The following is a 26850-nucleotide window of genomic DNA, read 5'->3' as shown; positions in this document are numbered from 1 at the left end:
GGCCCAAGAATACTGCAGATGCTTACTGAATATAAACTAAAGAGATCTTTCAAATGATTAAATTTAAGTCATTTAGTAGCATAATACTGAGAGTATTTCATCTTTCACTTTTCACATCTATGTCAAACATTTTGAATTGCCATTGTGCACAAAATGTGCTACATCTTATGTAACAGTGGCTGAAAGAGGAAGTATTGACTGGAAGAACCTGTATTTGGGTCGTACAATACAAGAACGTACCATTTAATTCCATGATGAAAGGCTGTGTGCCAGCTGAAGTAAGAGATCAAGTGAGGACAGAAATGCCAGCATTTGGGCAGCTGATTGTGGTAGTTGATTATGAGATGTGTATGAAGAGATAAAAGTGTACTTAGTGTTGAGAAAATCATGTAAAAAAATGACTTTAAAAGTTGACTGACATGTTCATGTTTGCCTGTGAATTGAGTAAAATGAAGAAAAGTCACAACTCGAGTGTGATTTTACGAGACCTCATAATTATGTTTTCATTTGATGTTAAACTGCTAAAATTTCACTTTTAACATCTCTGGGCCTATAGATTTGATCTTCAGATTAATTATAATAATATGAATAGCTTAATTAATTAGATAACATAACAACTGGAGCTTATCAGTCAGTATGAGTTTACTCTGTCACAACCTGGCAGCAGGAGAATAAATGCAACTATTTTTTGTTTTTCACCAGGAAAAAAAGCAAATTTATGGTATTTTTCCCATCTGTTTTATTGTCCACGGGGGGAAATCTTAAATTTGATCACTTGGACAATTAATCAAACCGTATGATTTGAGTTTTCATAATCAGAGATTTATAAGCAGCAGTTGGCTAATGGTGGTGACAACAATACCAACAACACTACTACTACTACTAATAGGAAGGAAGAAAGAAAGAAAGAAAGAAAGAAAGGCCCAAGCTGGTCATTTCTTGCTTTAAAAACACAGATCTTTTAGTTGTTTATTAGTCTGCCATATTAAGTGGATTTATTCTGTGCTCTCATACTGTGACACATTTCCCCTCTGCATCTGAGCAAAACACTGAATGCAACCCTGCAGGTAATCTCAGATCTCAGCTGGCTGTTTTATGAATGAGAGCTGTAATAATGAGGATTAAAGACTGAGGCATGTTTACTGGTGTAAAAGCTCATTTGAGAGTCAGCAGGCCAGTAAGATGATGCACTCTTTAAAATACTGTAAGCTAATGTTCTTTTGTGTGAAATGTTTTTCAGTGCGAGTATAGAAGGGAGAGAAAGAGAGAAAGTATTTCATTTGTACTGCTAGGGGGAGCTCCAGACTTTTCATTGGAATCTATCCACCTTGCCCCTCGACGCAGGGTTGCCAGATTGGCGTGGTGAATGTAATCGTTCTTTGACTTTCTTCTTGAGGAAGAAACATGATGTTTATACAAGTGCTGCTGTTTTATGAGAGTTTAAAAAGAAAAATGACATGATGCTGGTCATCTCATTTATTACCTTTCACTAGCCATGAGCATGGTTTAATTTGTACATCCAGCTCAAAACAGCTGATAAATCATCTCTTAATGAGTAAATGGTCTTAAGGTATCATCATATTTCCAATAAAACAATCCTCCACTGTCTAAAATCAATTGGAAGTTCTCTAAATTTTAGACGGATGTCCACATAGACATAACAGTATCTGTGGTCACAAATCCCAAATGAATGCTAATATAGTGTCTATCATTATTTGGGCAAAATGATGAAGGAATCAAACCAAAATCCTGTATGAAACTTATTCGATTAGGCTAAATACACATTTCAGTTTTTCTAGAAGCTTATTTTTATTCTTAGATTCCCGTTTTAGTCCATTTGTAGCCTGACGAGCCCAAATTCCAAATTGAGACACATTCTTAAACCACTAAACTAAAATTTACTTCGTTACATACCTATTATAACTCTGTTTGTATTGGTACTTGGAATTGTCAATTAAAAAGCGATAAACTTGTCCGCTGTTTCCGACGCGTCTCCTGTGTCGTTGTGCGGGAATATCTGGCAACCCTAGTACAACCCTCATTTCTCTCGGTGTGTGCGCTGAGATCGGACTGTCACCGCGCGCAGATCGGCGCATTATACCGGAGCTGCACCTGGACTCCACTAGCACGCTGCTTTAACATACAGCTGGAGAACTTTGGATGTACATACTTATTTACCGCAGCCCGACGTTTGATTTCTTTGGGAGAAGGGCGATATGGGGACACGGTGTGCCGAGGTGGCACTCAGACTGGTGATGGGGATCCAAACAAGGAGCCTTTTTATTCCTTTTCAGAAGCTCCTTTAAAACAATCGGATATCAGGACATTGATGACCCCGACAGCGTCGGTTTGGAGATAACCTTGCAGGATAGAAGGGAATTGAAGGTCTCTGCGTTGGACAAACAGAGCATTGTCATTTATTCCTGCGCGCAAGGACGATTTTCATCGCATAAAAGAGACTGATTGTGTCCGGACTGTGCGCCCGGTGCGCAAAAAGACCCTCAATCACCAAGAAGCTTCGCGGAGACGCGGGTAAGTTCAGCCTGATTTCAGTGCGCTTTCCTTTCTATCATTTCCTTAAAAACCAAATTTACGAAATTCACGCTTTCCTGTTGTTTTATATAAACGCGTGCTGTTTTCTGGTGTGCGCCCGCTGGTTATGATTCACCTCTGTGCGCGTTTCCCAGTCCTTGTCCAATCCTTAATATAATTGTTCGAAAATTATGCTCATGACCATTCTTGAGTGGCTCATGGTTTGTATTCCAGAGGTTGGTTACCCAACATATCTGTGTGCGTTTTTAATTTCCCGTTAAAGATCATGAGGAGTGTTTTAAGTACTTGTACCGCAATGCTTCATTATATGTGCATGTGGCTCCTTTGCGCTCATCTTTTATAAATTGCTCTACGTTACAGTGGTACTGGATTACTGTTTTTATACATTCATTATATAATAAAGATTCCAATTAACTTCCTTTAGTACTTATTGGATTAAGATGAATAAAACCCGAGCGGTTTTCTCTGAAGCGCGCGCAGCTGCGCAAAGGCGAAGCATGCAAATTGACGCAGTCTGTGGAGAAAATGTCATTTAAAACTGATTGTGTTCCTCTTTGATGCGCGGACTCATCGCGCTATTAGGTTTAGCAGGTTTTCTGTTGTGGGAAGGAAACGGCATAAATATCCATACTTTAGGCATAATGGAGCTGGCCTTTTCCAGGAGCCTCTGAAGGGACATTAGGAGCGCTCTGTTAGTCTCACCTGAATGCCTGCTTTCCTTGGAGAGCTACTGCTTGACATTCTAGAGGAAGAGGAGCGGGAGTGAATGGGCCAATGTGTTCTGCATTGATGCCTGAAGCGTTCATGTAGTAACTTTGCTCTCAGCGGAACGTTCTTGCTCCTCGGAGAACCAGAGTGAACAAACCTTCAAACTGCGTACGATTTGGAAGCTGGCCCTTAAAAAAGCAGTATGGGATATCAGCTACCGGCTCATCGTTTTGCCTCATAAAACAGAGTTGCCAGGCAGGGAAGATGACATGCTCTCGGCTTGAATCTAAAGCAATAAAATAGATCATATTTTGCTTCATAAAAAAAGGACACAAAGGACAATAACTATAACTTTAACTTTTTAATCATCATTTTAATTCTACTAGAATAAGGTCCACATCACAGGCCTATAACGATAACACAGAGGAACGATATTGTCCCTTCTGAAAATGAACCATGGTTTTATTGTAGTATAAAAGTGTAGTAACCATGTTTTTTGGCGTATTGATTACCATTTGTATAACCACAGTTTTACTACAAATACCATGGTTAAACTATGGTTAGTGTAGCAAAACCATGGTTAATTTGTGGTTACCATAGTTTAACTATAGTAACCATGTTTTTTGGTTTAATTTGTAGTAAAACCATGGTTAATTTTCCTAAGGGGTGCAGCGTGCGATTATAATAAAAATAACGTTAACGTACAACGGTGTGGATGCTGATATAGTTAAAGTTATAGTTATTTTTATAGGATGATAACTATAATTGTGAAGTTTTATTAAGTGTTCTGATTCTACAAGAATCAAGTCCACATAACAGATAACGATAACGACACAAGGAACGATATCGTAGTCAGAATCAATTTCAGCACATTTTTTTCAGTTGATGAACGATAAAACGTTGACAGCCAATCAGAATCCATTTACTTGAGCATTTAAAGCGACATACGATGTAATGGCAGTGTGTGCTAATAATAAACAGAACTTACCGATACATTATAATAATCAGAACATTATCTTATGTTGGTGTGTATGTTAGTTTTAGTTATATATTTATCTTAAAAATGTACGATAACTATAAAGGTCCTTGCACACTTATTCCAAAATTTTTCCCCCCTGTATTCATCATCCTTTCCTATCAAAATGCTTGCTATGGATGCAAAAACACAGAAAATCGAACCTAATCTGATTTTTATTTTCATGACGGACGAAAGTTTCGGGTGAAAATTTCAGACCCCGTGTGAAAGGACCTCAATGATACATTTTTAATAATCATTCTAACTGAGTGAGAACAGGGAAGTCCACACCACAACTATAACGACACGGATGATTAATATCGTTGGAATCACTTCCAGAGCGATTTTTTATTTAATTTTTTTCCAGCTGATGAACGATAAAAACATTGACAGCCAATCAGAATCCATCCAACTTTAAAGAGCTGGAGCTAAAGCAGCAGATGGAATAATGGCAGTGTGTGCTTATAATAAACAATGTTACTGTGCTTTGGCATTTCTCGTTATAGTTGTTCTATGACATTGTCATCTAGCTATGTAAACATGCATTTGAGCGCTAACAGAGCCGTCTCTCTGTCTGGCGTCCTGAATGTTGATGTCATCCCTGAAGAGCGGGGCCGCACCAGGAGACGTGTAATGCTTTGGGTCTCAGCGCTTGTCAACCTGAGCTTTGCTTACAACGTAACCTGTCTTTGTGGATGTTTCGCTTTGTCGTCTCTAATGCCTGTCTTTGAGCGCGTGAACATTGTTTTAGCATTGACCTCATCTCTGCGGCAAGCACATGTCTGCTCTAGTATCTGCTGTTTACGGCTCTCATGCTGACCACAAAAAAGCATTAGTCATTTAAATACCACCAAAAGTTCTTTACTAAGCTGAAAACACAGTTTTCTCATTAAATCTGAGAAACATAGCACGGCTGGTCAACATACCGACTGGATTCGCCCGATACGGGCCGAGGGCTTTGGGAAATGTGCTTCCTGTGCTCGGTCTAAATGCGATTAGTTCAGTCACCCCGTTCATGTCTGCCTCACCTCGCTGATGAACCCCCGCACCAAACCTTCCACTTCATTTTTCCTGCATTCCCGGCAGCTCCTCAGAGGCTTGATTGATTACAGAGGATCCTTTGACCCCGACTGGTCTCAAATTAAATCAACCAAACACATTAATCAATATCTATTGGGTCACGGGGTTGAATTGCAACGTGTGATCTGCCATTAGTGTGACCTACAGCTGGGCGATATATCAAATATTCATGATACATTCACCATGATTTTGCTGGCGATGTAAAATTAAATTACTTTATGTATAGAGTGATCCTTATATATATGGTAATTGCGATTTAAAAAATGAAAAACATCAGTAAAAAATTGCACTATAGTTGGTAATAGGCTATATCAATGGAGAAGTGCATTTTATGATTGTCACTATATAGTTTTGACAATTCACAATAACAGCATGAGAAGACTTTAAAAACACTTTAAAAGCTTATAAGGCTTTTTCAATAAAGACTACTAACATTTATTAATAATGAACAATTCATTTGTACAGCATTTATTAATTTCTGTTAACATTAGTTAATAAAAATACAACTTTTCATTGTTAGTTCATGTTAACTCAGGTCTGTTAATAATAATATACACTTTTGATTTTAATAATGCATTAATAAATGTTAAAATTAACATTTACTAAGATCAATAAATGCTTTTGAAGTATTTGCATACTAATGCAGTTAACTAATGGAACCTTATTTTTTAAGTTTTGTATTGGAACCTTATAGTAAAATAAATAAATCAAAAACAAGGTGACAACAATGCATCATAAGTGTGAGAGAAATTGCATACATGCTGTGTGTTTGTCAGGGTTTGCATTAAATATAAGAAATGAATGCAAGTAGAAATAAATGAAAATATCTTAAGTATTAATACTATAGCTAGGTGTTGAACTTTATGGAGGCCTGTGCAGATTAGAGATTTTGTCATCTTTTAGTTTTAAATGCAATTTTACAGAAATAATGCAATAAAATGTTGCTGTGTAATAGTGACACAAGATTCCCAAAGCAGATATACAGTAAGTGGCATTGTAAATAAATCATGAGAAGTGTATGCTGTGAATTAAACAATGTGTCGCCATCATTCCCATCAGTAAGAACATCTACATTTGCTCCAAATGTTAATAACTGAACATACTGATTCTGGTCATTGCTGTGTGATTGTAAGTAAATAAATCACAGTGCCATAGTGAATGTGATGTGTCATCAACATTATGAACAGTTCACTTCCTAAACATTATCAGCTGTAATCACTTTCAAATGAGGCTTCTTTGTTCTCACTTGACTGTGAGAAGAGTTTGCCTTGATTCTGACTCAGTCTCCACAGTTTTTAATCACATTGCTGCTTAATTTACCAAATTAATGAAAGGAAAATGGCAGATAAAAATGCTTTGCAATGTCACACTTCATTTCAGCTCATGTAAGAATAATATCCAATCAAGTTTACCACTTCATGAGCACATTTTACTAAAAATAAAAAAATAAAACTTCAAAGATTAGTTCTGCTCATGTATCATGATTGAGACCCAGTGTTTTACCCCATACAGCAAAAATATATTAGGGATGGGACGATACACCTACCTCCCGATTTGATACTATCACAATACTTGGGTGCCGATACGATATGTATTGCGATTTTTTTTATTTATTTATTTTTTTTATTTTTTTTTTTATAAAGAATTTACATTCTACAAGTATTGCGATTTTTGTTTTTAACTCTAGACCATGGGAAAAAGTTGAATGATACACTTAATACACAGACCGTCACAATAAAATAAAAAAAAAACACATCTTAGCAGTCACTATTGCGATTCGATATTATAATTTATTGTGATTTTTGTTTGCTTATTAAAAACTAGACAATGGAAAATAGTTGATCATACCCTTAAAAGAGACTGTATATGATGAGTCATATTAACAAAAACAATGCATCACATCTTTCTAAACTTTTATTTCAGGAGCATACACATACACAGTGTATATTTAAAGTACCTTGAACCATGAAACTTTCAAGTACCAAAACCCTGAACTTGCACATGAATATAATAGTCAAACAAAATGAGCAGAAAAAATACTTTCTGAAATAAAATAAAGTGTTATGTTACTTTGCATACCGTTTTAGTCATGTTTTCCCGGCAGTTGGGATTCAAAACGTGAAGGTGCAGAAAGAATTCTGGAAGAGGTTTGATCCTCTGCCTCCGTCATGGTTTTGCTTTTTGCACCGACTTTAAACGTGTATAATGCAGCGGTACTGCGCACGCAGAACAATCACTGTATGACATCAAAGCATCGCGAGAGCTACAGAGAACAGACGCTCTGCATGCTTTCGAATCGCTCTCGCGGTACTTTGACGCCAGATGCTCATCGTCTGCACGGTGCTGCTCCAAGTCGAACACACTTATACATTTCGCCCTCTGTTGGAATTACAAAGCGCTAACTTCTCCCCACCACCTCTTAGCAAAAACAAAATAATGAAATAAAAATTGATGTTGAGGTAAACCAATCAATAGTTAGTTAAATCGTTTTTAAAAGTATCGCGATAGTTGGGTGAATCTATTTTTTTTTCTCCCACCCCTACTAGTTTTGATAGTAGGCTATTCCACATTTAGCCTAAATGTAAGATTGGAAATGTATTTTCTTGCCCCTGAAATGTATTTTCTATTTCAAAAACATATTTCATTGGAATTCACTGCTTACAACATATATTTTGGTCACAAAACATGTTATTTTTTTGCCGTATGGGACTGCTTTTACTTTTTGAATTCAGTATTATTGGCAACAATGGTGGAAATGATAGTTCCTCTAAAAGAAATTTCAAAATATATTGAATGTTGTCAAAAAGCAGTGTCGTCCAGCTCTAGTTGGATGTGTCATGCTATGACCAAAATCCGACAGGTTGAGAGATTCCAGACATGATGCAATCTCCATTTTTTTTGTGTCTGTGTGGTTGTGTACGTCTGTGCTTGTGCAGGTTGAGATGTTGAAAGCAGTTTATTATAGTGATCCAATAGCTCTGTTAGATTGTCACTTCAGATGCAATGGGAGTTGAGGGTTTCCTTTGTAAGAGCTATCTGCTATTTACTCCTCTGAAGAGCAGGTGAGATATTGCTTTTCTCGTTTTGTCTTCCTGTCAGCTGAACTGTTGCCCTGAAAATGCTTGCTGCATCGTGCTTTTCTCCCTGTATGTGCTGTGATTTTCTGCCAGATTTCTCAGAGCATCTGAAATGAATTTGTGCGTCTCCACAGGGCCCCTTGGGGACTTCGCCTTCCCATTTGCCGCTGTGTGTTTTGTGCCCTAATGAAGGAAATTTATAACCGGGCGGTTAATTCACAGCCTGGGCGACACAGAGGCCTGCCATTCGTTAAAGCGGTGTTGACTGTTTCCATATGAAGCAATCTCATTGGCTGCTAATTTGCTGCTTCTATTTTAGGTTGCAGTTTTGCAAAATTGTAACTATACATGCAATTCACTGCAGTTTCCAACTGAAATGAACACTAGAGGCAGTAAAATGCCAACACATTTGATTTATGTTTCAAATCATGATTACAGAGGCAGATTTTCGAATAATAAAGGATTATTTTCACATGGTTCCTTGCACAATACTATGTTATGAGCTCAAAACACTTACCATGGTGCATAATATATAAACTAATACATTTTGGCATTTGCACCATAAATCCAGCTCCATATGTGTGGCTTTCTGATGAAGTAAACTTGCTCGATAGCTCACCCGGTAAAACATTGCGTTTGCAATTCAAAATGTTCAGCTACCAGTGAAACTTTAAAAGAGCTTAAAGACTTGTTGAAGAAAATTAAAATGGCATGTTTGGTTCAGCAAATGTGTTTTTATCTTACATTTGATTTTGTTAACACTATCAGTTAAGTTTAAGATAGGGTTTAGTGTAGGTGGTACGTTAATTTAAAATGCGATAGAGCATTTAACTTTTAGCACCAGACTTTTCATTTCCGAGCTGCCACAATACAAACTACCAATGCAATTATATGTTGCCACTGTAACATTTAACGGTTTCGGATCAAATTTAATATTGTTTAGCTATTTAGCACCAGTCTTTGGACATTTCATACTGAAATTGCCATGAAATGTGCTGCAAGCAACATAATACCATTTTGCAAAAATATACTCCGATGCACTTTTTTTCATGAAACTGAGATGTTTAATAAACCTAATGGAGAAAAAATAATATTGCTGATAGGACCTCTTGTAGACGTATCACCTGAAAAGTGACGTATTTCCCCAATTGAATTAAGGTAGTGATATATTTCCAACAACTGGTTTCCTATTCCTGCAAATTTTAATCAAGTTTAACCAAATTTGACTTGCATCAGCCCAAACCTTACAAAAGGTACTGGAGTGATTTGCACCATTTGACATTATCAACAATAAAACAAAAGTCAGCCAACACAATAGCCATTAAATCGAAACATGGTAGATGTCATTGTTCCCATTGTATTTCGCATCTCGTTGTAAACAGGCTGTTTATTTTTCATCCCCGCATTTCGTTAAATCGGTATAGACTGTTTTCATATGGACTGATCTCACTGGATTATTTGACCGCACACTTTGAGGCTTCACTTTTAGGCCTATTTAGCGCCATTTACTGGACATTTTACTTTTAAACTGCGGTGAAACATGCTACAAGCAATGTCAAATAATTTAGCAAAAATGTATGCACAAGAATTTTTAATAAACCCACATCTACAATGGAGGAAAAAAAGCATGTGGTTTACAGCGCCCCTTGTGGACGTGTCACCTGAAAAGTGATGCATTTCCCCAACATATTTCAGAAATGTAGACAGAGTCACATATATATGTGGCCCTAGACTGGACATTTCGCAACTATTGCTACAAATCTTAATCGAGTTTAACCAAATTTGGCTTGCATCAGCTTAAGCCTTACGAAAGTGACTTACTATTTTAAACCAACACAATACCCAGTTAAAGCAAAATTTGGTAGATACCATTGTTCCTATTGTACTTTGTGCTAAAATAAGGGATCTTGACAACCATTGTTTATTTTGTATCCCTGCGATTCGTTAAATCTGTGTAGACTGTTTTCCTGTGGATGGATCTCATTGGATTGTTTGTCGGCACACTTTAAGGCTTCACGTTTTTTGGCTCATTTGCGTCTGTGTTTGATTTGATCTTGTTGCTTGATGGACTGATAAGGTCTTGCTGTTGCATTATGAGAGGAGACATGGGGTCTTCAATTAACTTTCGTAGATGGTAACAACTTCTAATGGGAGTGAAGTGTTGCCTGCGGGAAGAACGTTATTTTGTTTTCCCTTCAAGTAGACTTGATCTACCAAACCAACAGGCTTTAGGCTGGGAATCCCACTCATTCATCCTCATGACAGATACAGTTGAATGAGAAAGTCTTTATCTCTTTTAAATAATGGCTCTGCATTGCTGTGATGTGAACTGCGGAGCGACTCGCTTCACAGGGCCGCTTTTGTGTGTTTCTCACAGGCCATCATTTGTGAGGGCGTTTGGGCAGGTCTAGGAATGGTATGATAAGATGCAGTTTGCATTCAGATCAAGGTCACTGCGCTGTGCTGAGACTCCCTTTTCCACCGACTGATAAAGCAACATATCCCTGAGATTTATAAACCGAGATGGCTTTTGTTTCTCCAGGTTGCGTATTTCCTAGAGAACTTGGTGTGAAACGATTTGGCTACCTTGTATTGTTGTTTTCATCTTAGCAAAAGCAAACTGGAAAAGAATGTCAAGTTTCTGCCTTTACAAGAGAACATTATTAAATTATCCAAGTTTCCATTGGTTAAGTTATCCATTTCTCATAAATGCATTTTATTATGAAGGCCAATAATGAGTGATCGCTGAAACGCTGAAGTGTGATAATCTGTTCTAGGATCAGTGGCTTACAGGGTATACATTTGTTTTTAAATATATTAGCGCAACTCATAAACACACTGATTTCAATATGATAAGTGTTTTTAATTTCTAAATTAAAATCCATTTTCAGATTTTAAAGGTGTTAAGTTAAAAACAAAAGGGTGATGCACCTGTCCAGATATCATTATGATGAAAAAATAAAAAAATTAAATAAATTGAAAAATTGAAAAGGAACCTCCATGAAGTAGTTTGACATAATATTTTGTGATTATTTATTAGAATAAAAGCCAATGAAGCAGTTTTATTGAAATTTAGAGAAACTTTTGTGACCCCCTGCCCACCCCAAATTTAATAATATTTATGTATTTTTAATTAATGATATTTGTAAAAATAATTTTCACCTTAAAAAAATCTATTTAAAAATGCAAACACTCGCATGTTTTGATGTTTTAAGGAAAATATGTTATTGTTTTTTACTTTTTATTTCTGTACAGTGGTTTGTTTTGTGATTTATGTGATTTTTTTTTTTAAAAATTCATCTGATCTATGTAAACATGTGACCTCTTGTTTAAAGATGGCTTCTAGATGACATTAACGATGTCATAGAAGAAAATCACTTGTGGTTTGTTGCTTTTCTCAGCCTTTTTTTTTTTAAAACACTTTCTGTCATTCTGGATCACTGTGGGCTATTTTTTTTTAAAGATGTGGTGAGTCTTTTGCTAATTCTCTACTTTATGGTTACATCACATGACATTTTAGAGTTATTAAATGTAATCTTTCTTGAAAATTGTATGCAAAATTCTCAAAACCTTCTCTTATTATTTGGTTTGTTGTTGAAAAGTCCTATTATACTGCTTTGTTTCACACTTTATCCCACTGGAAGCACAGTTCATTGGGTTTACGAATGGCAAGTGTGAAATGTTGTTTAACCCCGGGTTAAAAAGCTTGAAGTTAGAGGAATTATCGAGTGTGGAAGAGGCTGTGAAATTGTTGTTGCTGTTGTTGTGTGTGATGGGTCTGTGTGTCCGTTGTGTGGTTTTTGGACATCATCAGCCGTTCAATGTTTAGCATAGCCATTTGTTAGCAGGGACAGCAGCTAAATGTCTCCACATACATTCTGTTTAATTAACTAAATCAATCTCTCGCCTAAGCCAGAAATACAATTACTGCAGTGGGCGTTGCCAAAACACCTGCCGCCTGTGTGTGTGTGTGTGTGTGTCATTCTCCCTTCCAAGTCTCCATTTGTCTATTAAAATTGCACTTGTTCCCAAAAATTGTTGCAGCAAATAAGAACAGTTCATAACATCAGGGCTGCATTTATTTGATCAGAACTACAGTAATATTGTTAAATATTCTTACAATTTAAAATAGCTGTTTTTCTATGCGAATATATTGTAAAATGTAATTTATTTCTGTGATCAAAGCTGGATTTTCAGCATCATTACGCCAGTCTTCAGTGTCACATGATCCTTCAGAAATCATTCTAATATACTGATTTGCTGCTTAAGAAACATAAAGGGGAAAAAATTAATGAATTAATACTTATATTCAGAAAGGTCGCATTTGATCAGAAGATGTCTCTTTCAAATAAATGCTGTTCTTTTGAACTCTCTGTTCATCAAAGATTCCTGAAAAATAAAAGTATCACAGTTTCCACAAAAATATTGGGCAGCACAACTGTTTTCAGCATTGATAATAATCTGAAATGTTTCTTGAGCAGCAAATCAGTATATTACAATGATTTCTGAAGGATCATGTGACACTGAAGACTGGAGTAATGATGCTGAAAATTCAGATTTGATCACAGAAATAAATTACATTTGAACATATATTCACATAGTATTGACAGTTACTTTAAATTGTAATATTTCACAATATTACTGATTGTACCGTATTTGTGCTAAAACAGTTGAAGCTGTGGTGAGCATAAGAGACTACTTTCAAAAACATTAGAAATTGTAGCCTAATTATTTCAAACATTTGACCAGTAGTGTATGTCGTGATTTAGGTTAAGCAAGTGTGGTGTGTGTGTATGTGTGTGTGTGTGTGTGTGTGTTTGTTTGGCTCTTCACTGAGTATGAGTCTTTATGTCCATTCATGCTTAAACTAGTGCTGACAGAAACCACCTGGCTGTTCCAGCACAACCATTCATCTCTCTCTCTCTCTCTCTCTCTCTCTTGGTCTCTCGCTCGCTCGTCTGGTTTCTGTATCCGCAGTGTCAGATTTGAGCCCTGTGGGGTTTTGTGCGTCTGTTAGGTGACATTGGTCAGTCCGTAGGGGCCGATGAGTGTGTGTGTGTGTGAGAGAGAGAGAGAGAGAGAGTTTGTGAGTGTGTGTGTGTGTGTGTGTGAGAGATAGAGAGAGAGAGAGAGAGAGAGTGTGTGTGTGTGTGTGTGTGAGAGATATATAGAGAGAGAGAGAGTGTGTGTGTGTGAGTGTGTCTAAGTTTGTGTGTGTGTGTGAGAGAGAGAGAGAGAGTTTGTGTGTGTGTGTGTGTGAGAGATAGAGAGAGAGTGTGTGTGTGTGTGTGTGTGTGAGAGAGAGAGAGTGTGTGTGTGTGTGTGTGTGAGTGTGTGTGAGTCTGTGTGAGAGATAGAGAGAGAGTGTGTGTGTGTGTGAGAGAGAGAGAGAGTGTGTGAGTGTGTGTGTGTGTGTGTGTGTGTGTGTGTGTGTTTGAGTGTGTGTGTGTGTCACTGCAGTGCTGCTCCAGTAGATCTGTTGTCCTGCTTCATTCACCGCCAGAGAGGAGAGAAACACGGATGTTGGGAAACAGAGATGTGTTTTCTGACTGGAGTCTGATTGGCTGGATTGAGCTGCTGACACACAGTGTTTTGAAGTTAGGGAAGGATTTGTATTCTAAGAGGATATAGAAAATAAAAAGTTTGGCAGGACTGAATTTTATGAAAATTGTCCATTGGATTTCAGAATCGAAACACAAAAGAAAGAAGGTTTGGTGATTTGGGAAAATATACAGACATTTTAGCCCATCTGTGTCTCAGGTTCTGTTCGGGGGATAATTGTTTTTGTTCAGCCCATTTGACCCTACAATGAAAATAATGTACTGTAAGTGGTTAAAGTTTATGAAATAAAATTGTGTTTTGAGCACAATGAATTCAGTTAATGTATTTTTTATGAGCTTCATTGGATAGATGAGCTTATTAGAAACAATAGGGGTCAATAGAGTAGTTCCTTGTAAGCTTCACAATGACATTATATATGGGCTATAATTACAAACAGTGCATGTTTTTTAGTGTGTGTGTGTGTGTGTGTGTGCGATAAGCTTCTAAAATGTATTTTATGTATTATATTTTGAAATAGCATTTTAATTTAGTACAATATTGCTACTTTTTAATATTTCTATTTAGCTTTATTTTTATTTCAGCATTAGTTTTAATAAGTTTAATACTTAAAATTATTTCAGTTAGGCAACATTTAAAATTTTTCATCTAATGTTTATATATTTTATACTTACTTTTTTATTTCAGCTTCATGTCAGTTACATAAATGATTTTTAATAGGTTCAGTTTTGATTAACAACAACAGTGTTAAACACATTAGTCTGTTTTTATTTTATTTATTTATTTTTAAATTATTTGATTTTATACTGTTTTCGTGATTAATTCCCAGTCAGTCTCATCATTGGTTTCTAGTAAAACAATTTTCAAACAAGCAAATTAGAAACAATGATCTCTGATAACTCAAGGACTGAACATTTAATTGCACAGTGACAGCAGGAAATATGTGCTTTTTCTGTGAAACAAATAATTTCTCTCATGCTTTCTGCTTTTTCTTACATTTCAATATAAAACAAGTAATCTTATTAATGCAGCATCCCCTGTATTCATTCTCTGAAAATATCTCAGATGTTTTTTTGTTTTTGTTTTTAGTACCAATAAACACACTAGTATCACATTTCTAGAAATATGCATATGGAAATATGTAGATAAGATTGCACATCATAAAAAGGCATGGTGAGCTTCATGTGTGGTTAGTTTTGGGAGGTAATGGGTGTGAAATCCTAGCGAGTTCTGGTGCACATATAGTTTAAAAGCTTGTCTGCTCAATTTTAGGATGAAATTGACACAAAGTTTTAAATTTGAGGCCTCAGGAATGTAATAAGAAACCAGCTGTGGTCAGTTTTGGTGTTATTTTGACTTTAAGGCTCCAGATGCGCTCCAATCACACTGACTGTTCACTATTAAGATTCCTTTCAGAATGAGAAGTATGATTTATGATTTGAATGGCTCTGTGTGAATCGAGTGTTTTCAGGGCGGCTGTGGTTGCGTTATTCTGCAGTCACACTGTCACATGAGATCAGGAAGGAGATTTTAGAGGCCTTTTATTCGGGTTTAAGTGAAGCGCCTGAGACACCAACAGTTTCTCTCTGCACGCTACGCTGAGCGTTGAATGAAACCCCAAGAAAGAAAGAGTGACAGTTTGAGCCTCTAAGAGCTTCAGACAAAACGAGAGAACTTGAGGAAGAAAAGAGAAGAGCTGCAAAAACTTGTCAGTGAGTCACACCCTCGTCATTCGTTTCTGTCTGATTTCCTCTGAATGGAGGGATGAGGGCGAGGAATTGGGGGCGTGGCCTTCTGGGTGGCCTGGGTTGGTTCTAGCCACACCCCTGAAATGTGATTGGCCACCGAAGTCCCATCCCAAATCACAGACGAAAAACATCACTAAAGCAAAATATAACTTCTAAGCTTTTAATGGAAAATTTTAATAATAATAATAATAATACCGGTAACAATTTATTGTTTAATACTGGTTATGATGATATGTAGCTTATTATTATAATTATTTAATAATAACAATAAATAATAGTGATTCATTACTACTACTATTATTATTATTATTATTATTATTATTTAATAACATTGTATAAAATGTATTATTATATAATAATAATAATAATACTAATAATAATAATAATAATAAAGGTGACGATTTTGAGCTGTTTTAATAATAATAATAATAATAAATTATTATTATTAATAATAATAATACATTATTATTATTAATAATAATAATAATAAATTATCATTAATAATAATAATATTATTATTATTAATACTGATTATATGTAACTTATTATTATCATTATATTTTAATAACAATAATAAAAAATAGTAAATTATAAATTATTGTACTATTAATAATAATAATAATAATAATGGTGATGATTTTGAGCTGCATTTAATACTACTACTACTAATTATTTAATACTGATTATGATGATATGTAACTTATTATCATTATTTGATAACAATAATAAATAATACAAAATGGTAAATTATAAATACTTATTATACTATTAATAATAAAGATAAGTATTTATGAGCTGTATTATTATTTATAATTTAATAAGTATACTAAACTAAACTATTATTATTTAATAATACTGTTATGTAATTTATTATCATTATGTAATAATAAAAAGTAATTTATAAAGAAATACTTTTTATTTAATAATAATAATTAATTATTATTGTTAATATTATTATTAAATACAGCTCATACATTATCATCATTATTATTATATAATACATTTTATTATTAAATAATAGTAGTAGTAATAATAATAATAATAGTTTATTATTCATTTATTATGCTTCATTCCACCCTTGAATGTCTGGCCTCTATAATCTTTGTTCCTGATGGTAAGTCATCTCTCCTCCGTCTATAATGAAGAGGATTATCAAATCATAAATCACGCAGGGCCGCTGCCTGCCGGGATCCTTCAGCGGAGCCACCATATGGAGGACTTACCCATAATCCCCGTGTTAGAGGACTTCAGAAAGAGATGCAGAGAAAGGCTTGATGTCGTGGCAGGGTTTGAGCTTTTGTGTGTGAAATCATGAAAACACACGCAGGTCATCGCTGGCTGACTCTGATCAGATCGAGTGTGCTGCTGAGGGAAACATGAAAAAATCATGTGCGTCTCAAGGTCATCGCTGCAGTTACGTGTGAAACGGTGCATTTGCGCAGCTGATTTGATGAAGACACTGAGATATGAATGAATGTCCTTTTCAATCATTAAAATTATTATTATGATTTTATGGCCTAAGGGGGAGTGAGACAATGCTTGGTTCTTTCAAACATTAAGGCAGATGTTTTTGTAAAGCTAGTGTTTATTATGAAAAGTGCTTTACTGTGCAAATAAAAGGACCTTGTCCTGGTGTTCTTGACGTTCTTGTCATGACAGTCCTCTTGTTACCAATTCAGTGCTGCCTTTAAGTGCACCTGAGAAACTTGCAGATCCATGTTATTACATTTCACACATTCAAGTCTGAAACATAACATGGAAGTAACCTAAATAAAAGAATCATACTGTGAACAATGAACACAAATAACAACATCTGAATTCAAAATGATTGAAATACAGTATGCAAAATTAAAATGGCTTACAAAATTATTCAATAGTTCAGCTACTTGCCAAGGCATCATTTCTCATTTTAACTTGATGTACTAAAATAATTACTAATAACTGAAAAAAAAAGTTTACTTTTGAAGGCCCCTCAGGACAGACACGGACCGGATGACAGGGCAGGCACCTCCAGAGCAGAACAGACAGTACGGAGGCCAAGGCGGAGCTGGGAGCTCTGGAGGCCATGGCAGGTGGTCTTTGTGGCTGTGGTCTCGGTCCACTCGGCCTGGCCACTACAGCCGGAACTCTACTACCCCCAAAAATCCATGGGGTAGTTAAGTAAGGGTATCAGGAGCCCTCCGGGGCTGTCCTCAGGAACAGGAGCCCATTTTGGGCTTGCTTGGAAGCTGAGGCTTCTTCTGGGCATGACGAAGAGTCAGGGGCTCTCACAGGGTCCCTCAGCAACCGCTTCCATCTCAGCGACAAGGAGGCAGGCGAGTCTCCATGGACAAGACCGACTTGACATGATGCATTAAAACTGTTCCTGAGGACTCAACAAGACATTAAAATCCATGACTTCAGGGAGATGGCAAGGCACTCCTGGCCGTGATGTGGACTGGATCCATGGGACCTGGGAACGTCACTCCTGGCCGTGACTACGGAACGGCCGGCAGGTTTGAGTCAGCGGCGGCCGACAGGCTTGGGTGAGCCGCAGACGGTGGGCTCGAGGGAGCCGCAGCCGGCGGCTTGAGCGAGTGGCAGCCCGCAAACTTGACTTTGGAGCCGCAGACAGCGGCGGTGATATCCCCGCGAACGGCAGGCTTGAGGGAGCTGCGGACGGCGGCGGACTTGAGGGACTCGCAGCGATCCCGCCAAACTCCCACGCCGACTTGCTGTGGGCTAAGGCTAAGGATGACGAGCGGCGACTTTCATGCTGCGGGACACACAAACAGGAAAACAAAACAAAAGACTTTCAAAAACAAAAAACAAAACGAGGTGAATGGGCGCCGTTTACTTCACGGTGCACACAGCGGGGAGGAACTCAAATAATAGTCTTTAATCCAAAACTCAACATAGGCAAGGCAAGGCTGGGACACACAGGAACACCGGGAGTAACAAGCAGACCAGACGAAAAGGAACTCAACAGGCAGGAACCAAATACACATGATTAAACACACAGCTGGACGAAATCATAAACAATCACACTTAACAAGGACAGGAACAGGAAAAACCATATAAGGACACAAGAAGGCCGGAAACACACAACAGAGGACTGACAATAACATTGCTGAAATCTGACAATTCTGTCATTATCTAATAATCCACATTGTGCCCCAAACACATAAGCTGTTAATAATAGACCAATAAAAGAAAAAAATATAGAATATATAAAATAAATAATAATAATAATAAATATTACATAATACATAAAAGTAATATTATAAGTCTGTAGTAAATTATAATGATTTTGCACGTCATTTTAATTTTGCATACTGCATTTCAATCATTTTAAATGTAAAATATATAAAATTAAATATATAAATATAATTTTAATTGTAGTTTTAGTTAACTATAATAACCCTGTTTTCCATCTGCTCTCGTGTGTTTGCTGTCTGACTGAGCTCTTCTTCTGCTGAGAATCTAATGCACACTGACCTTTGAAGCATGATTGTGTTCAGTAAATCAAAGTGCATCTATCAGTGATTCGGTGTGTTTATCGACAGATGCATCTTACCGCAGCCCAAACTATCTAAATTCTCCATCGTTATCCTCAGAAACTCGTTTAACGCCTGATTCCTGCGGGGACGGATGCGGTCGTGGTCAGGGTGTTTCTTTAGTTTCTAGTATACATTCTGCACTGCTGCTTTCTGGACTGAGAGGTGAGCTGTGGTAACGAGACAGCACACGCAGGTCACAGGTCTCTGAGAACTTAATTTATGGTGCGTTTAGAATGCTTGTTCGGCCCTGAATACGTAATAGAAGAACACAACTGCAGTGGAATACTGATGCATGTGCAAGCACACACACACGCGCACACACACACACACTCACACACGCACAAACGTACATGCGCGTGCACGCACACACATGCATGCAAGTACACACAAACACATGCACGCACGCACGCACACATGTACGCACGCACACATGCTCACGCATACGCACACGTACAAACATACATGCGCACGCACACACACACACATGCACGCACGCACGCACGCGCACACACACACATGCGCACCGCTCTCATCACAGTAATTTCTGGATTCCTGCCTTAAAGCAATGGCTTTAATATTAAAACATTTCTCTTTCATGCATTGGAAGGTCATGTGACACTGACTTTAAAATGTCATTGAGGCACATAACATAATGAATGTAAAGCTAAATGATGCACTATTTATGTAGCCTATAAAAGTGTTGAAAACAAGCAGGTTTTTGTCTGTAGTTTCACTTTTTGACTGAAAATATGCGTGTCAGCTGCATTTTTGGCCATTTAGAGTGAATACAGCAGCACACTCTGGCCAGTTTTTCTGATATGGTATAATGTACTCTAGTGCTAAATGATCAACATAATCCATCATATTTCAGCTGTGGAAGCAGTTCATTCAATATATATTGATATTGCCTTCAATTCTGTTTCACAGTTACAGTCAGCAGCACGTCATGTATTGGGCCTTTGGTTTACTGTAGGTGGAAAACAATCCCATTAGACTGAATGCACTTATTTTACTTGTAATAAAATCTGTAAATTGTCTTATTTTATTCAGTTAACAGCCACATTTTTAAATGCACAAACCACACAACTTTTAGGTGAGCTTGTATTTCTAAAAATACCAGAAAGCTGAACCGCACTCACAAAAAATGATGTGCTGCTGATTCTACATTTTTGACAAGTAGCTGTTTTAATTTGTTATTGTTAATTGCAGTATTTTCACAATCATTAATCTCAGTCCTACATTGCAGACTTGTCAAACTCCTACTGTAATAACACATTTGAACAACACTAAAGGTGTGAGGTTATGGCTGTTTCTTCAACAACAGGAACTATTTTGTCATGCAAGTTGGTTTTTATAAACTTTTTATATAAAAGTCACTTTGAAGCTGTCATGGAAATTCCTTTTTTGTTGGTTTTGTTTTATTCTGTTCCAAAATAGTGCTATTTAACATAATACAGATGTTGATGTTGGCCATTTTTAGTAGACAAATTTAACTAGTTAGCAGGGAAAAAATGCTTTAAGAAAGTCAACAGAGCCACAAGTGACTGTAATTACTGCTAAAATATGAACACCTTTAACATTTGAAGGTTTGGAAATTGCTAAGATTTACTTATTTATGTTTTTAAAAATATTTTCAGAAAAAAGTCTCTTCTGCTCACCAAAGCTAAAAATCATTTATTTTTAAATCAAAGCTGAATTTTCAGCATCATTACTCCAGTCTTCAGTGTCACATGATCCTTCAGAAATCATTCTAATATACTGATTTGCTGCTCGAGAAACATTTCTGATTATCAATGTTGAAACCAGTTGAGGAAACTGTGACACATTTCGTTTTTCAGGATTCACAGATGAACAGCATTTATTTGGAATAGAAATCTTTTGTAACATTATAAATATCTCCACTGTCACTTTTGATCAATTTAATGTATCCTTGTTGACTAAAATGATGAATTTCTTTAAAAACACAAGCTTTTATACAATAGTGTAAACTAGAGATAAAAGGGGATCGCACTGTGAAACGTGGTAACTGAGCTTTTTTCACCTGATTTACCCCATAGACTGATAATGTATTTAGTCCGATTCAGTGTTGTTAAATAATATTTCTGATTTGAATTACACATTTAATATAGATTTGATCATTTCCCAGTGTGTAACTCTGTGCTTTAGGTGAATTTGAAAACACCTGCTGCTACAACAGACACGTGAGATCGAAAGTCAAGAGCTTTTTAAATGGACTTCAGTTTTTTTCTTAGACTTCAGTGTGGAAACTGCACAAGGTGTTTGGGGTCATTCGAGTCACTTTTCTCGATAAGAGCGTCCCAGCAGGAAAGAGAAACGGCGTCCTCTCCTTGTTGCCATTGAGTCTTTTAAAGATCTCATTAACATTTACTCGTTTTAACAAAGCGTGCTTCTGTAAAGCATCACCTGACTCACGCCCGCTGCTTCTGGAGGGCCCTCGTGTGAGCTGTGCTCCTAATGAAGCCGGGATTTATTCCCGCTCACTTTTTAATTTGGAGAACGCTCTCCTCCTGCGGTAAAGAGTCGTATCGGTCTCCTCCTCTTTTGTCGGGGGATTTATTCCGCTTGCCTGGCTGCGTTTCTCTCAGGTTCCTCCCCTGCGGGGTTTGTGGCTTTCGGCTCGATTGATTTCCATCCGATCGATAGCTTGAAGCTGGAATTAAGGACGGAAGCGCAAGTCACGTCCTGCCGATCTGGCCACGGTCTCCGAGGAGGGCTGAGGTATCAGAATAAAACCCCTCGGAGGGGGACGGAGGTGCATTTGAATACGATCCATCACCGGATTGATGCGGCCAATGATCTCCGCAACGCCGGCCAATAATCTTCCGCGCAAAATCCCTCCTGTCCAATAACGCTTCCCATTTGATCCCGCTTCCGTCATCCGGCCAATGAGGCAAAGATTGATGCGTGGCCCAGCGGAGCAGAGCGCTTTAAACGATGACACACGTCTCTCTCACCTTGAACCTAATTGACTGTCTTAAAGCCCGAGTCGGGAAATGCTGACGGGGAGGATCGCGCCTGTCAGCGAGCAGAGGCTTGATGTTGTTAGTGACTCTCCGCCGATGAAGAGAGACGTCGTTTCCAGCTGAGGTCACGCAGACGCAGGACACAAGGACAGGCCAGGGCTGCGTTTCCCAAAAGCATCGTGAGCTTAAGTTGATCGTAGCTCCATTGGTTTTTGATGCTTTTGGGAAACGCAGCCCTGACTGGCTTGAGTTAGACCGCGGCCTTACTTTAGGATCATTGAGTTTCTATTCATATTTTGAGTTAGTTATTTTGATATTTTCTGTTCCTTTTAAAGTTTTGGAAGGCTTATATTCATAACGGAGTGTTCATTAATTAATTGATTGAAAAATTTCTTGTTATGCCAAATGTTGTTTTATTCAAAATTACTCAGGATTAAATTCCACCTTTTTTTAATTCAAAAGCTATTTTTTAATGCGTTCCTTTGCTGTTGTTCTCTGTATTGAGTTTCAGTCCCAGTAATTAACCCCTCTGATCATCATCAGTATTTTTTTCTCATTCATTCATTCATTCATTCATTCATTCATTCATTCATTCATTCATTCATTCATTCATTCATTCATTCATTCATTCATTCATTCATTCATTCATTCATTCATTCATTCATTCATTCATTCATTCATTCATTCATTCATTCAGTAGCTGAACTAGTGGAGAATCAACATTAGTAACGGCAAGGTTGTGGGTTCGATTCCCAGTGAATGTATTACTTGAAAAGAAATTGATAGATAGATAGGGTAACGCTTTAGTTAAGGGACCAATTCTCACTAGTTGCTTGGTAGCATGCATATTATTAACATATTGACTGTTTATTAGTACTTATAAAGCACATATTCTGCATGAACATATTCTACATCCCTAATAAAGCAGTAATTAGGAGTTTATTGAGGCAAAAGTTGTAGTTAAAACTGTTTGTTAATAGAACTGGACTTTAAAATTTTCATTAATTTTGTATTTTTATTCTTTTTGAGATACTTGAGGTGGGTAATATGGTAGGTAATATAATTAATTTATAACCTAAAAAATTGGAAATTGAATGGAATTATAAATTAAATTATAATTAATTTCTGACTGTGATAAATGAATAAATAAACACACATACACATACATCATTATATAGATAAATATATTATCACAGCTTGTTGCCAGGGCTACATTTGTCATGTATATGTATATGTATATGTATATGTATATGTATATGTATATGTATATGTATATGTATATGTATACACACGCGCACACACACACACATGTTTGTTTTAGTGGTTTACGGGGACTCTCCATAGGCGTAATGGTTTTTATACTGTACAAACTGTATGTGCTATTGCCCTACACCAACCCTACACCTAACCCCTACCCCTTACAGGAGACTGTCTGCATTTTTAGATTAAAAAAAAAAACACCATTTAGTATGTTTTTTTAAGCCTTTTGTTTTACGGGGACATAGGCAGTGTCCTCATAAAACACCTTCAAATTGTAATACCTCTGTCATACCCATGTTATTATACAAATTTTGTCCCTGTAAACCACAAAAACCAGTACACACATACACACACACACACACTGCACACTACACACACACACACACACACACACATATACACACACACATATACACACACAATTAGTTAACTAAAACAAGTAGCCTAAAAAAGAAAAGAAAAATGGAAATTTGTTACTTAAAAGAAACTTTAACTGAACTTTTTAAGTTTATAGTTTAAAGTTATAAAGTTTCTTTTTTAACTAAAAAATATTGTCTTTATGGTTTTAATTTTAGTCTACTATCCCTGGCCTGGACGTCCCATCCTCGTCGCATTACAGTCGGCTGAACTCTGAGAACAGGTCCTTCTGTCCAGAGCTCCATTTGTCTTCGGGAGTTTAGTTGTCAAAGATTTAACGCTTGTAAATTCCCCACGTTCCCCCACGTGTTAGATGAGAGACACGAAATAAAGCCATCACTCACTGTGGCCGAGTGAAATCACGCAGGAGCGAAGCTGTCATAGCGGTCCTGAGAACATCACTCGAGCTGTCAGGGCACCGTGGTGATGCCGGCTGCGGTGTGTCGCAGTACCATGGCGGCGGGGTCAGAACGCTCCCCGGCGAGCTGCTGCCCTCACGGGAGCCTGCGGTAAGAGAGAGCAATCAGTCATGATGTCAGTGCCGAGCCCCCGACTCAGTCAGGCTAATAATGAGAAGGCAGATCTATGAACAGCCCCGCCAAATAAAGGAGCGCTGTGGGCAGCGCTGCCAAGCGTGGACCGTTTACCGACAGAGAGCTGAAAATTGAGACGCTGCTGCTGCTGCAAGAGCTGCATTTCCACTGTTTGAGGACAAAGAAAGGGCTTTACTTGCTTCATTTTTGGCAATCATATTCTTAGCTGTGATTTTTTATTTTTTTTCTAAATCGAATATAAGGCTGATGATACACAGGGCAACTTTTTTTGAGCAGTGTTGCTTGGGCACTTTCCCATTGAGAATGGGTTACACATTTCTATCTGGATACTTTAAATCGGTCGTGGGCCCTGTGCCTCACCTGGTTGCCCTTTTATGCCAATATTAACCAAAGTTGCCCAGCAACATTGCTCAAAAAGTTGCCCTGTGTATCATCAGCCTCATATTCGATTTTGAGCTGCTTCACAAAAAAAAAAAAAAAAACCCTTAAAGCTATACAAATGACTATATTATCACATATGAATATTTATTTTTAATTGAATAATTTTTTGAAGCTTTATATATGTTTGCATCAGATACAGTAAGCATTTATGGCTCATATATATATATATATATATATATATATATATATATATATATATAAAAGAATATAGTGAGAATATGATGGAAGGAACAGTTCAACTTTATTCAGAAAGGGGCTTTATTTGCTTCATTTCTTGGCCATCGTATTCTTAGCTGTTATATTTGATTTTGAGCTGCTTCACAAAAAATAACCCCTTAAAGCTTTACATGATAGTCATGAATAAATATATCTAATATATAAATATATATTTTTAACTGAATTCTTTGGAAGCTTTATACATGTTTGTATCAGATACAGCAAACATTTATGGCTCATATAATACTGAGAATATGAAGGAAAGAACAGATTTTAATGTTTTATTTGATGATCAAAATATATAATGAAGATGTAATACAATGATGATTGATTGAGCTGCTTCACAAAAAATAACCCCTTAAAGCTTTACATGATAGTCATGAATAAATATATCTAATATATAAATATATATTTTTAACTGAATTCTTTGAAGCTTTATACATGTTTGTATCAGATACAGCAAACATTTATGGCTCATATAATACTGAGAATATGAAGGAAAGAACAGATTTTAATGTTTTATTTGATGATCAAAATATATAATGAAGATGTAATACAATGATGATTGATCATGATTGATAACCCTCAAACATCCCTCAAAAGCCTGATGATCAGATTTGAGACTTTTCTAAAAAATAGTCTGTATATAATCAAGTAAAGCCGAGCAGTTTCAGTCCAGCAAGTGTTCATCTTGGAATCTCACTAATAATACTGAAGTTCCTCTTAAGTTTACTTTATAAAATCAGTAAAGATTTTACAGCAAAAAGACACATGAAGCTCCAGCTGAAGGTGGACGTTTGTACAATTATCCTAAAAGTCCTTTTACTTGCTATAAAAGTCTAAACTATCAATCAGATGACAGGCAACATGGAGTATATTGTGTGTGACAGGTTTACCAGCAAAAAATTGATCATGTTGATCATTTTAGAGGCCTTTGAGTACCACATATGATTCAGTTGTATCTGTCACTTTGACTTAATGGATTGTACATTTTCTGTCATGCTCCATTTATTTCTGTCAGTAAACTATTGTAATACTTAAGATTTTTAACATGACATAGATTTCACAACAACGTGTGTGTCAAAACTCTTTTAACTCAGCAGAGGAAGACAACAGATACAATCTTGCAATCTGTTCACCCCATTTAATGAACAATACCTCATGAATTATTCCTCCGAATTGCTGGTTTATCTCCCCAAATCCTCTCTTGTCTTTTTCTCTAAAACTTGTTTTCCTCTAAAGCCTTTGCTCCACTTTTCTCCACTTTTAATTGCTATTAGCATCATGAGAAAGTCTCTGAAGGGAAACCTAATTTCTTTTAGATGGAAACCGGTTGAATTATCCATTGACGTTTTTAAAATTTGCTAAACGACAAGATTTTTGTGTAAAGCAACCTCTGATGCAATATGTACTGTCTTATGCACTCTTTTAAGATATTTTTTATATTTCTGCATTAATTTGAACTACACTGAGATCATATAGTAAGAATGTGAACCTTTGCCTTCAGTATTTGACGTGACCCTCGGGCGGCAGTAACTACAACCAAATGTGGATTAGTTCTGCTCATCGGCTCGGAGGAATTTTGACCCATTCCTCATTACGTCACTCTTCAACTTTGTGATTTTGGTGGGCTTCTTTGCATGAACTTCTGTCTTCAGTGTTGCTCTCTTACTATATACTCTTAAAAATAATGGTTCCA

At 36.8% G+C, this 26850-nt stretch overlaps 1 protein-coding gene across 1 annotated transcript in view; it reads left to right on the top strand.

Annotated features, from left to right (window-relative positions):
- Positions 1–2015: 2015 nt before the first annotated feature.
- LOC131544472 (adhesion G protein-coupled receptor L3-like) overlaps positions 2016–26850 on the top strand; it is a 309135-nt gene continuing 284300 nt past the window's right edge. Inside the window, 1 exon segment of the mRNA XM_058782694.1 lies at positions 2016–2532. The gene's annotated coding sequence lies outside the window, so the exon portion shown is untranslated.

Source organism: Onychostoma macrolepis, chromosome 07 (assembly GCF_012432095.1).
Source record: "Onychostoma macrolepis isolate SWU-2019 chromosome 07, ASM1243209v1, whole genome shotgun sequence".
Classification (NCBI taxonomy): domain Eukaryota; kingdom Metazoa; phylum Chordata; class Actinopteri; order Cypriniformes; family Cyprinidae; genus Onychostoma; species Onychostoma macrolepis.
Note: the sequence above shows the minus strand (reverse complement) of the source record. Positions and strands in the feature narration are given on the sequence as shown.